The sequence below is a fragment of the Schistocerca piceifrons genome, chromosome 1, assembly GCF_021461385.2.
Source record: "Schistocerca piceifrons isolate TAMUIC-IGC-003096 chromosome 1, iqSchPice1.1, whole genome shotgun sequence".
In the NCBI taxonomy this organism is placed as follows: Eukaryota; Metazoa; Arthropoda; class Insecta; order Orthoptera; family Acrididae; genus Schistocerca; species Schistocerca piceifrons.
The window spans coordinates 1,021,745,419-1,021,759,309 of record NC_060138.1 but is presented as its reverse complement, the minus strand read 5'-3'; positions in this window follow the sequence as shown (position 1 = coordinate 1,021,759,309).

Sequence of the window (13,891 nt, the reverse complement as noted above, 5' to 3'; positions counted from 1 at the left end):
TGGGATTACAAAAGTTACGTTGTTTCCAGAATGCGGCAGCGAATTTTCCGCTGCTGTGAAACTTGTTGACAGATTAAAACTCCGTGTTTTATTTTCTCAGGAAATTACATTTATTTGTTTGCGCTGCAAACGAATGTTGCGCTTATTTGAGTGCAACGAAAACAGAAGGTGGATTTTTCGTCAGTACCGAAATCACTTATTTAACGTCGTATATATTTTTATGGGCTCCTTTAAAATTTTGTTTATGCATTTTAAAAGAGGCATGTTAAATTATTGCTATTAATTATGATGTTAATGTTTGTGATTCAGAAATTCGTTTGCTTTTTTCACTACTATTAGAATTTTTGAGTTTAAGTGACGCGCTGGCTAAAAATGTTGGCTGCAAACCAGCTGCAAATTACTTAAATGTCGGAATTTCAATAATACATAAAGCAGAGCTAGAGCTCCACAAAAGCACAGATTGCGGGGAAAGGGGGAGGGAGCTTGGAAGGCTACACGTCGTGCAAGGAGCAGTACTATCGCTGGGTAATGGCCAGCAGCCATCTAATTGTAAGTTATATGGAAATATCCCCTAACACGGCTCGATCCGAAGTGCAGGTTCTAGTAGTCGGTCCACTTTCCAACGATCCTTCTGACCCGCGAACTGCATTTCTTATCAACACGAGTCAAGATAATCGTAATAAGAAGTCGTTGAAGTAACGATCTTACCTTGAAGATAATTTTGGAGAAAATATAGTAATATTGTTTCCTCGCCTAGTGGTATTGTGAATATTACTACTACCGTCCACAATCCAGACAGTTTAGAATGATTACAATTCTTTTTGCGCAATACTACAGAAGAGAAAATTATTTCTTCATCTATGCCACAAAATAGCTACCAATCGAGAGAATGAATTCTTTTCTTTCATCACAAGATACACGACGTAAAAAAAGGCTCAGATCCCGAAAATCCTAGTACAATGTACGCTCGAAGGCAGGTGGAAGCGAATTTCTACGTTTGGCGCTCAGCGTGCACTTACTCGACAAAATATAAGAAGTTAGGTCTAAACTACAAGTGCTAAATGTTTGCCCATTCTGTGTTAGAATGTGCTGATATTTCTTAGTCATGTCGTCTGGAAAATATAACTGAAGAACTGATTCAGTTTACACTCCGCTTTCTAAAATCAGCTATGTACCGGGTGATCAAAAAGTCAGTATAAATTTGACAACTTAATAAACCACGGAATAATGTAGATAGACGGCCGGTGTAGCCGTGCGGTTCTAGGCGCTTCAGTCTGGAACCGCGTGACCGCTACGGTCGCAGGTTCGAATCCTGCCTCGGGCATGGATGTGTGTGATGTCCTTAAGTTAGTTAGATTTAAGTACTTCTAAGTTCTAGGGGACTGATGACCACAGATGTTAAGTCCCATGGTGCTCAGAGCCATTTGAACCAATAATATAGATAGAGAGGTAAAAATTGACACATGCTTGGAATTACATGGGGTTTTATTAGAACCACCCCAAATTGCTAGACGCGTGAAAGATCTCTTGCGAGCGTCGTTTGGTGATGATAGTGTGCTCAGCCGCCACTTTCGTCATGCTTGGCCTCCCAGGTCCCCAGACCTTAGTCCGTGCGATTATTGGCTTTGGCGTTACCTGAAGTCGCAAGTGTATCGTGATCGACCGACATCTCTAGGGATGCTGAAAGACAACATCCGACGCCAATGCCTCACCATAAATAACTCCGAACATGCTTTACAGTGCTGTTCACAACGTTATTCCTCGACTACAGCTATTGTTGAGGAATGATGGTGGACATATTGAGCATTTCATGTGAAGAACATCATCTTTGCTTTGCCTCACTTTGTTATGCTAATTATTGCTATTCTGATCAGATGAACCGCCATCTGTCGGACATTTTGTTGTGTCTAGGCAAGACAGCCTAGACACAATGAGAGGAAGCCGAAAGGCACGCGCTTAAACTCACGCAGGCTGGCGTGAGGTCTGAAACAGGATACGTAATGAATGCTTTAAAGAAAAGTACGTAGCTTCTGGAATACTTAACTTTAATCCACATTTGTAGAACATCGCTCTTGATGATACATTAATAGAATCTCAATATCAATTGAATACGGCGCCTTGCTAGGTCGTAGCAAATGTAGCTGAAGGCTATGCTAACTATCGTCTCGGCAAATGAGAGCGTATTGGTCAGTGAACTGTAGCTAGCTACGTCGGCTGTACAACTGGGGCGAGTGCTAGTAAGTATCTCTAGACTTGCCGTATGGTGGCGCTCGGTCTGCTATCACTCACAGTGGCGACACGCGGGTCCGGCGTATACTAATGGACCGCGGCCAATTTAAAAGCTACCACCTAGCAAGTGTGGTGTCTGGCGGTGACACCACATTTTTTGAACTTTTGTATTTTTTGGTTCTAATAAAACCTCATGTCATTCCAAGCATGTGTGTCAATTTGTACCTCTCTATCTACATTATTCCGTGATTTATTCAGTTTTCAAATTTATACTGACTTTTTGGTCACCCGGTAAATAACGGTAATTTGTTTCGGCATTACGCACTTATTTTCAGTAGAAGAGATACGCATTACTCCTTATAGGTAGGAAATGGTAACCGCTACTGGACTCTCCAGGCCCAGATATTCCTCATATATTCGACAGGGACTGAGATTTCCAGAATTTAATTCGGGGCGCTTGATAAATGGGTTTTCTCAGAGAAATAGTTTGCCGAAACTTAGGAATATTGCTTATGAGCTGTTGAAGTTCTGCTTTAGGTATCTCGCCTCTCTTCCCGCTTTCTATTGAGAGGGCTGTCGCTGTCAAAGTTTGCAGTCGAGACCGAGTTCGCAAGTCATGATCCATCGAAATATTGCTGTTTCCTTTGCTGTTTGTTAGCTAAGAATGTCTCGTATTACAAGATACGCTCTTTCTGTTCTTTTGTACACTTCACAAAGCAGTAGCTAATAAAAACCTTTTAGTTTATGTTTATTTTTTTTCATTATTGACGGTGCTATCTTTGCAGGATACTCAGTGGTACAACGTGTCACTCTTCAGTCAGAACCACATAAACTAATACAAATAGTTTAAAATAATAAAAAAATTTAGTATTAACATGCTTTTTAAAAATCATTTAACTTTTAATTAATATGAATGATCTATTAAAACTAATTTCGATAAAACTGACGAAACATTGTTATTGTTGTGGTCTTTAGTCCGAAGATTCGTTTAATGTAGCTCAAACTTTCCCACAAGTTTCTTATCTCCCCAAGTACCTCCTAATTTGTTATGTGATTGTCCCATCTAATCTTCAGCATTCTTCTGCAGCAACACAGTTCGGAGGCTTCTATTCTCGTCTTGTCTAAACTGTTTGTCGTCCATATTTAAGTTCCGTACGTGGCTATACTCCATGCAAATACTTTCAGGAAAGACTTCCTAACACTTAAATCTACGTTCGAAGCTAAAAAGTTTCTCTCCTTCAAAAACGCTTTTCCTGCCATTGCCAGTCCACAATGTTTTCCTCTCTCTTTCGACCATCATTAGTTATTTGCTGCCTAAATAACAAAACTAATGTACTACTTTAAGCGTGTCATTTCCTAATCTGATTTCCTCATCATCACCTGACTTTATTCGACTACATTCCATTATCCTAGTATTGCAATTGTTGACGTTCATCTTATATCCTACTTTCAAGACACTGTCAATTCCTTTCAACTGCTCTTCCAAGTGTTTCGCTGTATCTGACAGAATATTCTGTCATCGACTAACTTCAAAGTTTTTATTTCTTCTCCCTAAGCTTTAATTCCTACTTCAGATTTTTCTTTGTTTTCCTTTGCTGCTTGTTGAGTCACACCGGAGATAGACAACTACCCTGTCTCACTTCCTTCTTAACCATTGCTCATCTTTCAAGCCCCTCTGCTCTATTAGCTGCCGTCTGGTATTTTATCCCTACTGCTTTCGGCCTAACGCACCCGTGATACAGGGGTAGTGTAACCAAAACATCCTCGGGGTCACAATATCGCCACCGCTTAAATCATCAGCTTTGGAGGCCGAAGAATTCCGGCATAAGAAGTCACCCCTCATTCAGCCAACGGCTTTGTCAAAGAGAGAGGAATGGACAGGGGTTCAGAGCACTCTCTTGCCCTTGGGGTGGGAAACTGCCCCTAAAGGCGGGAGCATCAGCAATGATCAACGGCATGAGGATGCAGAAAGCAATCGATAACCAATGCATTACATAATGTGTCTCCATAGGACATGTGGACTGTAATTGAAAAGTGACATGACGTTCTTTCCATTTGCAAAAGATTCCGGACAAGTCCCCCGTTCGGAACTGCGGGAGCGGACCATTAGAAAAAGATTGAATAAGTAACGAAAGGATAGCGATCTACGAATCGGGGCGTGGAATGTCAGAAATTTTAAAGTGGTAGGGAAGCTAAAAACTCTGAAAGGGCAATGCAAAGGCTCAATTTAAATATCCAGAGCTCAGTGAAGCGAAATGGAAAGAACACAAGAATTTCTGGACAGATGAGTGTAGGATAATATCAACAGCAACAGAGAGTGGTGTAACCGCAGTAGGATTCGTTTCGAATAGACAGGTGGGACACAGTGTGCTACTGTCGTCAGTTCTGTGATAGGGTTGTTCTGATCAGAATCGACAGCAAACCAACACCGCCAATAATAGTTGAGTTATACATACCAACGTCGCAAGCTGAAGATGAAGAGGTAGAGAAAGTAGATGAGGATACTGAATGGGTAATTCAGTACGTAAAGGAAGATGAAAATCTAATAGACATGGGGGATTGGAGTGCGGTGGTACGGGAAGGATTGGAAGGAAAGGTTACAGGAGAATATGGGCTTGGTACAAGGAATGAGGCAGGAGAAAGACTAATTTAGTTCTACAATAAATTTCTGCTAGTAATAGCAAATACTGTATTCAAAAACCACAAGCAGAGGAGGTATACTTGGAAAAGGCCTGGAGGTAATGGAAGATTTCAGTTGCGTTACGTCATGGTCAGGCAGAGATTCCGAATCCAGATATTGGATTGTAAGGCATACCCAGGGGCAGATATAGATTCAGATCACAATTTGGTAGTTATGATGAGTAGGCTGAAGTTTAAAAGACTTGTCGGCCGGCCGGGGTGGTCGAGCGGCTCTAGGCGCTACAGTTTGGAACCGCGCGACCGCTACTGTCGCAGGTTCGAATCCTGCCTCGGTCATGGATGTGTGTGATGTCCTTAGGTTAGTTAGGTTTAAGTAGTTCTAAGTTTTAGGGGACTGATGACCTCAGAAGTTAAGTCCCATAGTGCTCGGAGCCATTTTAAAAGACTAGTCAGGAAGAATCAGCAGGCAAAGAAGTGGGATACGGAAGTACTAACGAATGAAGAGAGAGGCCTGAAATTCTCTTAGGCTATAGACACTGCGTAAGAAATAGCTCAGTAGGCACTTCAGTTGAAGAGGAGTGGCTATCTCCAAAAAGGGCAATCACAGAAGTTGAAAAGAATATCATAGGTACAAAGAAGGTAACTGCTAGGAAACCATGGATAACAGAGAAAATACTTAAATTTATCGATGAAAGAAGGAAGTACAAAAATGTCAACGGAAATTCAGGAATACAGAAATAGAAGTCGCTTAGGAATAAAAAAAGTAGGAAGTCCTGGGAAGCTAAGGTGGCATGACTGTGATATACCCCACGTTAGTTTTACGCCTGAAGAATTATCTCCATTGAGACTGACTTACTGTATTCTATTTTCTACAAACTCTTCAGTCCAATCGCACAGCTAGTCTGAGATTCCTTTTTCTTTTATTTATTTGGTGGGAGTGCTGTGTTTAGCTCATCCAGTGATCTACCATGTGTTGCTGCTGGAAGAAGTGCTCGTTCTTTCGCATACTCTATGTAGAATCGTTTTGCTATCCCATCTAGTCTAGTGGTCTTTCCTCTTCTGAGTTGTTTCAGTTGCTTTGCTATCTCGTGGCGACTTATTTCGATATCTGTCATTTTGACGTTCGCGTGGCGATGTAAAGGAGAACTACAGTACGACTCCTCAGCGAAACAGTTTTGAGAAGAAGCGTTTAACATTTAGGCTTGCTGTCATCCTCGGTTTTGATGCCATTGTGGCCACAGAGCGCCTGGACAGATGGCTTCGGTCCGTTTACCAATTGAAAGTAAGATCAAAATTTCTAATGACTCTCTATCAAGTTTCATTAAACGCCTTAGAACGCCCCAAGTATGTTTTATATCTCTTACTTCCGCTTCGTTTAAATTTCTGTTTGCTTTCGTAGCAGCTGTCTAATAAAGCTGTCGAACTAGGCCAGGTTTCTCCCATCCCTCACAACCTTGCTCATCACTTAAGTGTTCAAGGCACAGTGTGGAATACTCTTGTATTTTGTCAACTGATATTCAAGATTGTCACTTCTGGAGATGAAACTTTTATGTTCGCCGCTCAGGTAATCTGAAATCTGTTTCTCGTTGCTCCTGTTAAGCAGAGATGTATTGCTACATTTCTTTATATTACTCTCTACTGTCATATTCAGTGATGCTGTAATGGTGGTACGGCATCGGAAATTCAGTTCGGGATGAAACTTCGCTGGTTGATATTATACCTCAAGCGTGTCCACACACAGATGTCTTAAAGCACACTATACAGAAAATTCCGGGAAAAAGGACTCTAAAATTTTAAGAGTAGCTCCCCTCTGCCAAGCACTTAAATGTGATTTGCAGAGTATCCATGTAGATGTAGTTGTAGATACGCATCTTCTATACTGTCAAAACGAGGACTAGAGCATGTACGTAAAATAGTTTAATTGCAATTATCAAACTGTTTCTGTTGAAATCATTTCATGTATAATATGTGTGCATGGTTAGTATATGTACTTAGTATGTATTTGGAATGTGTAACATTGTTCCTTAAATAAATGTCAAAAAATGTTAGTAGCGTGCTTGAATGTCATGCGGCTGAACCGGCTTTGATCCTTTCTGCAGATTGTTTTCTTCGCTGTTTCAAGATTGTAACATGTCTTAAATAAAGTTAATGACCGAAAATATTATCAGTTAAATCATAAATAATTTTGTTTATGAAATGGCAGTCACAGGCTACTTAAAATGTAAATTACATTTGTCAATACTTTCTTCTTAAAAAGTTTAATAATTTCAAATGAATTCTAATGAAGGTAAATTAAAGCGTTAATTACTATCATCATAACGTTATTACGGAACTGGGCGATATTGTAGCTGTCGTAAGGTTATAAATATTCGTTGTAAAATCGACTAACCGGTGTCTTTGTGGAAAAACAGAGTATAGCTGTCGTCCTATTGTATATACAAATACAAACAGGCAGACGGAAGTGTTAAGGCCCGCATGGGACTAATCGAGCAATGGGCCTTACCTGCTACAGTGCCAGTTCACTCCTTACTTGTGAAGAGACTTTTTACAATATTGTGAATTAACAATGTCTGTCAATGAAGAAATCGCGGAAGTATCAGAAGCTGTAGGTTCATTATACAGTGAAGACTCGAAGGCGATGTTAAAAAATACTGTCGTTTATTACGAAAGCTTGCTTTCTGCAGATAGTTTGATTGCATCGGAATCTTTAACGACAATTTCTCGTGAAGCAACGTTGAATGGTGAAGAAATTTACAGACGTACTACGGGCATGTTGGCTGAAAAAATACTAGTGACTAATGATGTATTTGGCCACGCTGGGTGAAAACAAAATACTTGTGACTGATGAACTTGCTCACAAAAATGAATACTGTGAAGATGGACCTTTCGAAAAGTACGAAGACCGCTGCTTGTCGGATGAATATGAACCAGAAGCAAAGAATGCGAGAGAGGTAGACCGTCTTTCTTTGGATTACAAAATTATCATTCTTAATATCGCAAAGGCTCACCCCATGTGGATACTACAAGTTTTAAAAGAAAAGGATGCAACCGGTTAAGAAAGAAGGAATATTTATCCCAGTGGGAAGAAGCAATAAGAGAAGGAGGCAATCAATTTGATAAGCACGCAGCAATCAGTTCCTGGACTATGATCGTTTTGTTGAAGCCCGAGAGAATTACCAGCAGGTAACTACACGGAATTTACAACACTGGGCTTTAGCAGCAGCACAATAGTTTACAGATTTTTGAATTTAAAGCTTCTGACAGCTGGGTTCATAGATCCAAAAATTAGCACCGAATTCATCAGCGAAAAGTGACAAGATTTGTTTCAAGAAAAGAAACAACGGCGATCGAAGAAATCTTGGCTGCCGAAGACACTTTTCGAACGCCGACGTTAAAACTGATACCGAATTTCAACAAAGATTTCGTTATCAACACTGATCAGAAAGGTATTTATTCCAGGTATTTAAAAATTCATTTTTTTCTCTATTTTTACGATTATCAGACAAAGTACTTCAATTTCTGTTGTTTTTTCTTTCCAAGATGTCAGTATCAATCGGTGTAGAATAGGACTCTGGCTGTCAAAGGAAGCAAAACTAGTTTCGTCAAAAGACACGTAATGAATAAAGTGACGCATACATATACCGAACAATATGCTCTCATTCTGTATGGGAACATCCTAGGCGCTTCAGTCCGGAACCGCGCGACCGCTACGTGCACAGGTTCGAACCCTGCCTCGGGCAGGGATGTGTGTGATGTCCTTAGGTTAGTTAGGTTTAAGTAGTTCTGAGTTCTAGGTGACTGATGACCTCCGATGTTAAGTCCCATAGTGCTCAGAGCCATTTGAACCATTTTTTGGAAACATCCTACCTCAAGTGTTTGTTTTTTTACAGGAAGCAGTCGTCAATTTTGGTCCTCGAGTTCAAAAAACAGTAAAGGAATATGAGGATAATTACAAAAACGTTATAATAACGTCTTCTAAATCTGGGAAACTAACGACAGAACTGTATACTGGCTTTCTCAATCGGTGTTTGACGGCTTATGTGGGTCAAGAACGGTTTCTGTTAATTATTAACCCTTGGTATGGTCAAGCAAAGCGTGAATTATACGCTGAAACCTTTTAGGTTGCCGAGAAAGCACCAACACTTACAGTTAATGTGATTCCTCCGAAATGTACTCTAGTTGTTAAACTATGTGACGTCTATTTTATAGACGTGTCAAAAAAAACTGATAAAGCGTATACAGTATTGTGGTTACCTTATTGAAAATAATAGAGAAATAAATTCTCGTGAATACTGTAGAAAAATACAACCAAAAGTCCATCACCAGCTGTCATCGCACATATTTAAGGAAATGAGCCGATATTCCTGGTATGCTTCCAGGCTTTCTGATGAAAGAGAAATTTTCAGAAGTGTCAATTGTCCCTGTAAACACTCGTCCTTCTTAAGTTATGTAAGACACTACTTTTTTTTGTTTTCAATATTTTTATGATAATTATCATTAGGCGGTTGTACATAAAATATAAAATTGTCAAATTAACTTTATATTATTAAAAATTATATAATTGAGACTCCACCCGGAATTTTGTGGCAGTCGTAATTAATTTTCCTGTATTACAAATGCATTGTTATAATTTTTACAACAATTAAAAAACTAAACCGTACCAGCAGGTAGGGAGAATCGAGCCCACATCGTCCGCATGAAAGCACACTACCGACTGAGATACTTCACTTATCTGCTGCCTTGATACTTATGACCCGTATATGAGGTGTGTATGAGCTACGTTTAAAACTTTAGAGCCCTTTCTTCGGAATTTTCTGGATGGTACGCATTAAGACTTGTGTCAGTGGACACCCTTGAGGTATACTACTAAACTGCGAAGTCTGATCCCGAACTATATTTTCGAGACCAGAAGGTCCCCTAGTGAGTCGAAAATTTCGGGCCTTTTGATGACCAGGAGATCCAATATGTTATCTTCACAAGTCGATTCTCAGCTCAAGGTAATTTTTGGATAACCATTTAGAACAGTTTCAAATAACTCCCTGTCGCTATATCCCGCCTTAAGGGGACAGTTCTCTTTGAACGCACGAAAAATAGATTTTCATGATTTTCTTTTTCAAGTAAAATTAAAGGTAATGCTAAATCTGATCACATAGTTTTGTTGCTTACATTTTTGTCTTTAAAACAATCATTTTTATGTCCACACCCACGCTCCCTGTAACCGCTGCACCAGGTGGAAGGACCCTTCGCAGCCGGAACATCGGCCAACCTCGGGAATCCCCGAAGGCCTCTTATAGGACCTGTAACAAAGTAATTTTCTGTAAATGATTACCAACATATTCTCCATCAGCATGCACACGAAAAATGAAAAATATTAAGTTCTAACAAAATGGTGACGTGTTGAAACAAATGTCATTCCACATTCCCACAAAATCGAGACCAAAGAGTGCATCGAAAACATACTTTTGAAGATATCGCAAATTGACTTCGTACGCTGATGCAGAATTCGATTAAGAATGCCGTTCATCAAATTCCGTCCAAATCTTCCCTACAGTCCTCACGTTATGTTTCCTGCCAATGTGAAAAATACAGTTTGAAGAAAGACGCGTCGTAAGTTTTGGGTGACATTTGTTGTAGTTGGGTTAAACATACCTCAGTCATAGCTGCGTAGGCTTCTGCGGCCGGTGTCATGATGATTAAAATTCTTCTGGATGTTCTATCGCGCCATTGTATAAAATACTTTAATTATAGACTTAAAACCAACGTTTGGACAGTATTGCAACGGCCTTCCTCAGAGCTAGATTGGTTTTGGTGAAGGAACTGTGTCTGGTTGTTGCAGAAGGACGGGTCAATACGTCATATTTTTGAAACTTTATTGGCCCTTGTATATGACAGGCTAGTCATGAAGAAGGGGGAGGGTAGAAAAGAGGCTATTTGTGGCCTAGTCGTCTGATCTCTACTCAGCGATCGCTGGACCATACAGCAATTCTTTCAGACCCAAAAGGATGTCCTTCCCTATCTGGTCCTGCGGGCCTCTTTGTCAGCTTGTGCTCGCTTGATACACTTTACATCCACTTTTGTGCAGAACAGGCAATTTCGGTCTCAAAATCGAGCACGGACATAATTTCCATGCTGCTGTAATGGTCGAGTTGTCTACTAGTTTTTCCCGTTGTGTATGGTTTTCAAACCAAAGTTTCACAAATCGCCTTGTAACTTGATAACTGAGTTTCTGTCAGGCTTGGGACGAACACTACATTTCGTGAAATTTTCAAAGAATCATGATTAATCACCTAGGTCTCGCGATCTATGGCTGATGAGTTGAAATCTCCAGCTAATACCTTAACGTGTCCAGGAAATTTACGCGAAATGTTCTCCAAATTTTCCGTCAAATGCTCCGTCACTAGTGCTCCTGAGGCAGGGGAGGTATAAAAGCGTCCGATGACAACGTTCAATCCATCTTAAACAATTGTCTTCATCCAAATTATTTCTTAATTCGAATCTGTACTAATATCACCAGATGTAATCCACTTATAACAGTTACAAACACGCCTCCACAACAGGCGCTCAACTCATTTTTACGACATACATTAGCAGTATGTCTTCGGGTTTTCGTCCCACGACATATACACTTGTCACATCACACGACGTGACTGCCTAGATGCGGGACAGGTTGCTTGGTTGGTTGGCGAGAGGCGAGAGGAGGAGTGGGTTGACACACAGGTAGTGTTGTACGATCACTTCTGACGAAACTGGTATGTACCATAATATAAAGGGCTCCTTTTAGACCTACAGTTCGGTAGCACCCTGCTGTTTTAGCGCCTGAAGTAAGAGATGTCGAAGAGGTTGCCTACCTTTCAGGCGCTCGTGCCACATGAGGCTTGCTGCATGTCGAAGTTTTAACATCCATCGCACGGGCGTCAAAATTAGGAGTGAAATGTGAGCAAGAGGGGCTGTGGTGACCTTCCCATTATGTGACCAGTCCACGGTTGCGCTTGATGGAATTGTGATAAAGTTTAATGCCAATGTGATAGGATTAACCAACCTTACACGTCACATCTGAGCTGTAGCCTTTTTTACGCATGAGTATACGCCTTGCTATTTGAAGCAACTTTCAGCTCGAGGATGACATCGCAAGGTGCCACACTTTTTCAGCGTTAGGGAGGAAGGTTGTGTGCACCTTTGAGACAAATTTCAAAGTTATGCTTAGCAACAGAAAACTACAGCAGGGTTTCGAAAATGTGATCCTTCAACTCTGTTGCACAGTTCAATATACATCGACAGTACTAGGATGTGGTAACAGATGTAGAAAGTATGGTTGTGTTATCTCCCATAATTGTGTTGCAGGTTAGTTTATCTGTATAACATGGTAATCCTAGTGAAATTGTGTGTGTGAATGAAATGTGGATTTTTGAAAATCTGAAGAGGTCAGTATGGAACGTTCAGTTCGCCGTGGGAGGTAAGTGGTCGGTATTGTCTATGAATAATTCTACAAGATATTCTGGAACTGGAGACGTTGTGAAGCCGCAAGTTGAGATGTAGAGAGCATACCGTTCACATCCGTTAGCAGAAAGTGGATATCTGTGAGCAGGAGGTAGTCTCATCACAATAAAGATGAGTCGCAAAAGCATTTAGTACTGTCGTGTAAAGGATGTTGCCAGTCGTCTTCAGATGGAGTCATGGAGACTACGTGGAAGATGGGAAAAGAAGAAGCATTAGTCAGGCACTGGATGAAGTTGAAGCAATGGTAATGGGCATATTTTAGTGATTATGAATTTTAGTAAGCCAGCCGTGAGGTAGCACTGAGCTGGAAGTAGCGAAGCTTAATTCAGCTATCGTAAGTTAGTGATGTGCCGTTGATCTGTATCGTAGGATGTGAATCTTTCGTTTTCTTTAGTATGTTGTTGCCAGGATGAACGCCTGAACTGTTGGAGGAAATTCGTACCGAAATAAGGACAATGCAGATTTATTGAGAGATGAGTTTTAGGTACAGAAAGGACGACTACAAAAATGAAGAAAAAAAGATAATGAGTATGAGGACATGTAAGAAATGAAACTCCAAGATTGGTAAGAAGATAAGGACTAAATGGCGTGATAAAATAAACTAGAAGATAAAGGATCTATGTTGCGTGGTAACTTCAACGTGAGAGACAAGCCGTACTATGTGCAAGTTGTTACCAGAAATGAAACAAGAGCGAACAAAAGGATTTGTAGGGTAGTTTGACAGTGGGATGGTTCAAATGGCTCTGAGCACTATGGGACTTAACTGCTGTGGTCATCAGTCCCCTAGAACTTAGAACTACTTAAACCTAACTAACCTAAGGACATCACACACATCCATGCCCGAGGCAGGATTCGAACCTGCGACCGTAGCGGTCACGCGGTTCCAGACTGAAGCGCCTTTAACCGCACGGCCACACCGGCCGGCTGACAGTGGGAGAAGAGTGGTCGTAGCAGATCCATTGGCGCAGTAGTTAGTTGTGAGCTAGCGGGTAATAGTAAGTATTCGCTTCTGTATCAGCAGACATCTCTGGAGCAACAACACAGCGCATGAATGAATGACTGAATAACCGCATGCCAACTAAAATACTAAACAAACAAAACCTGATAAACCAATCCGTACTTCCTAGCAGTAAATGAGGATTATTACATGTTCATTTAACCTATTGCTAAACTTACTATTTACACTGACATTAGTAACTTCGTCAGTACTTTTCAACCTCAAAAAAACATTTGAAACCTAATGACTTCCATGTTTTTATGAATTATTGTTAACAAATCAACCTTTATTGAAAAAGAAAACATGATCTTAATGAGAATTAAGGCTCTAACATTAACACTGGCCTATTGGAATTAACACAAAAACAAAGAAACTCTACTTCAACGATGTTCAGAAACATGTTTTGAGATCAAATAATGGTCAAGTTAGTAAACTATTTAAAAAATGAACAACGACTTTGTTTCAAAAAATGACAGTAAGCATATGACAAAATCAACTGGAACAATGAAAGTATGCTATTCTAAAAGA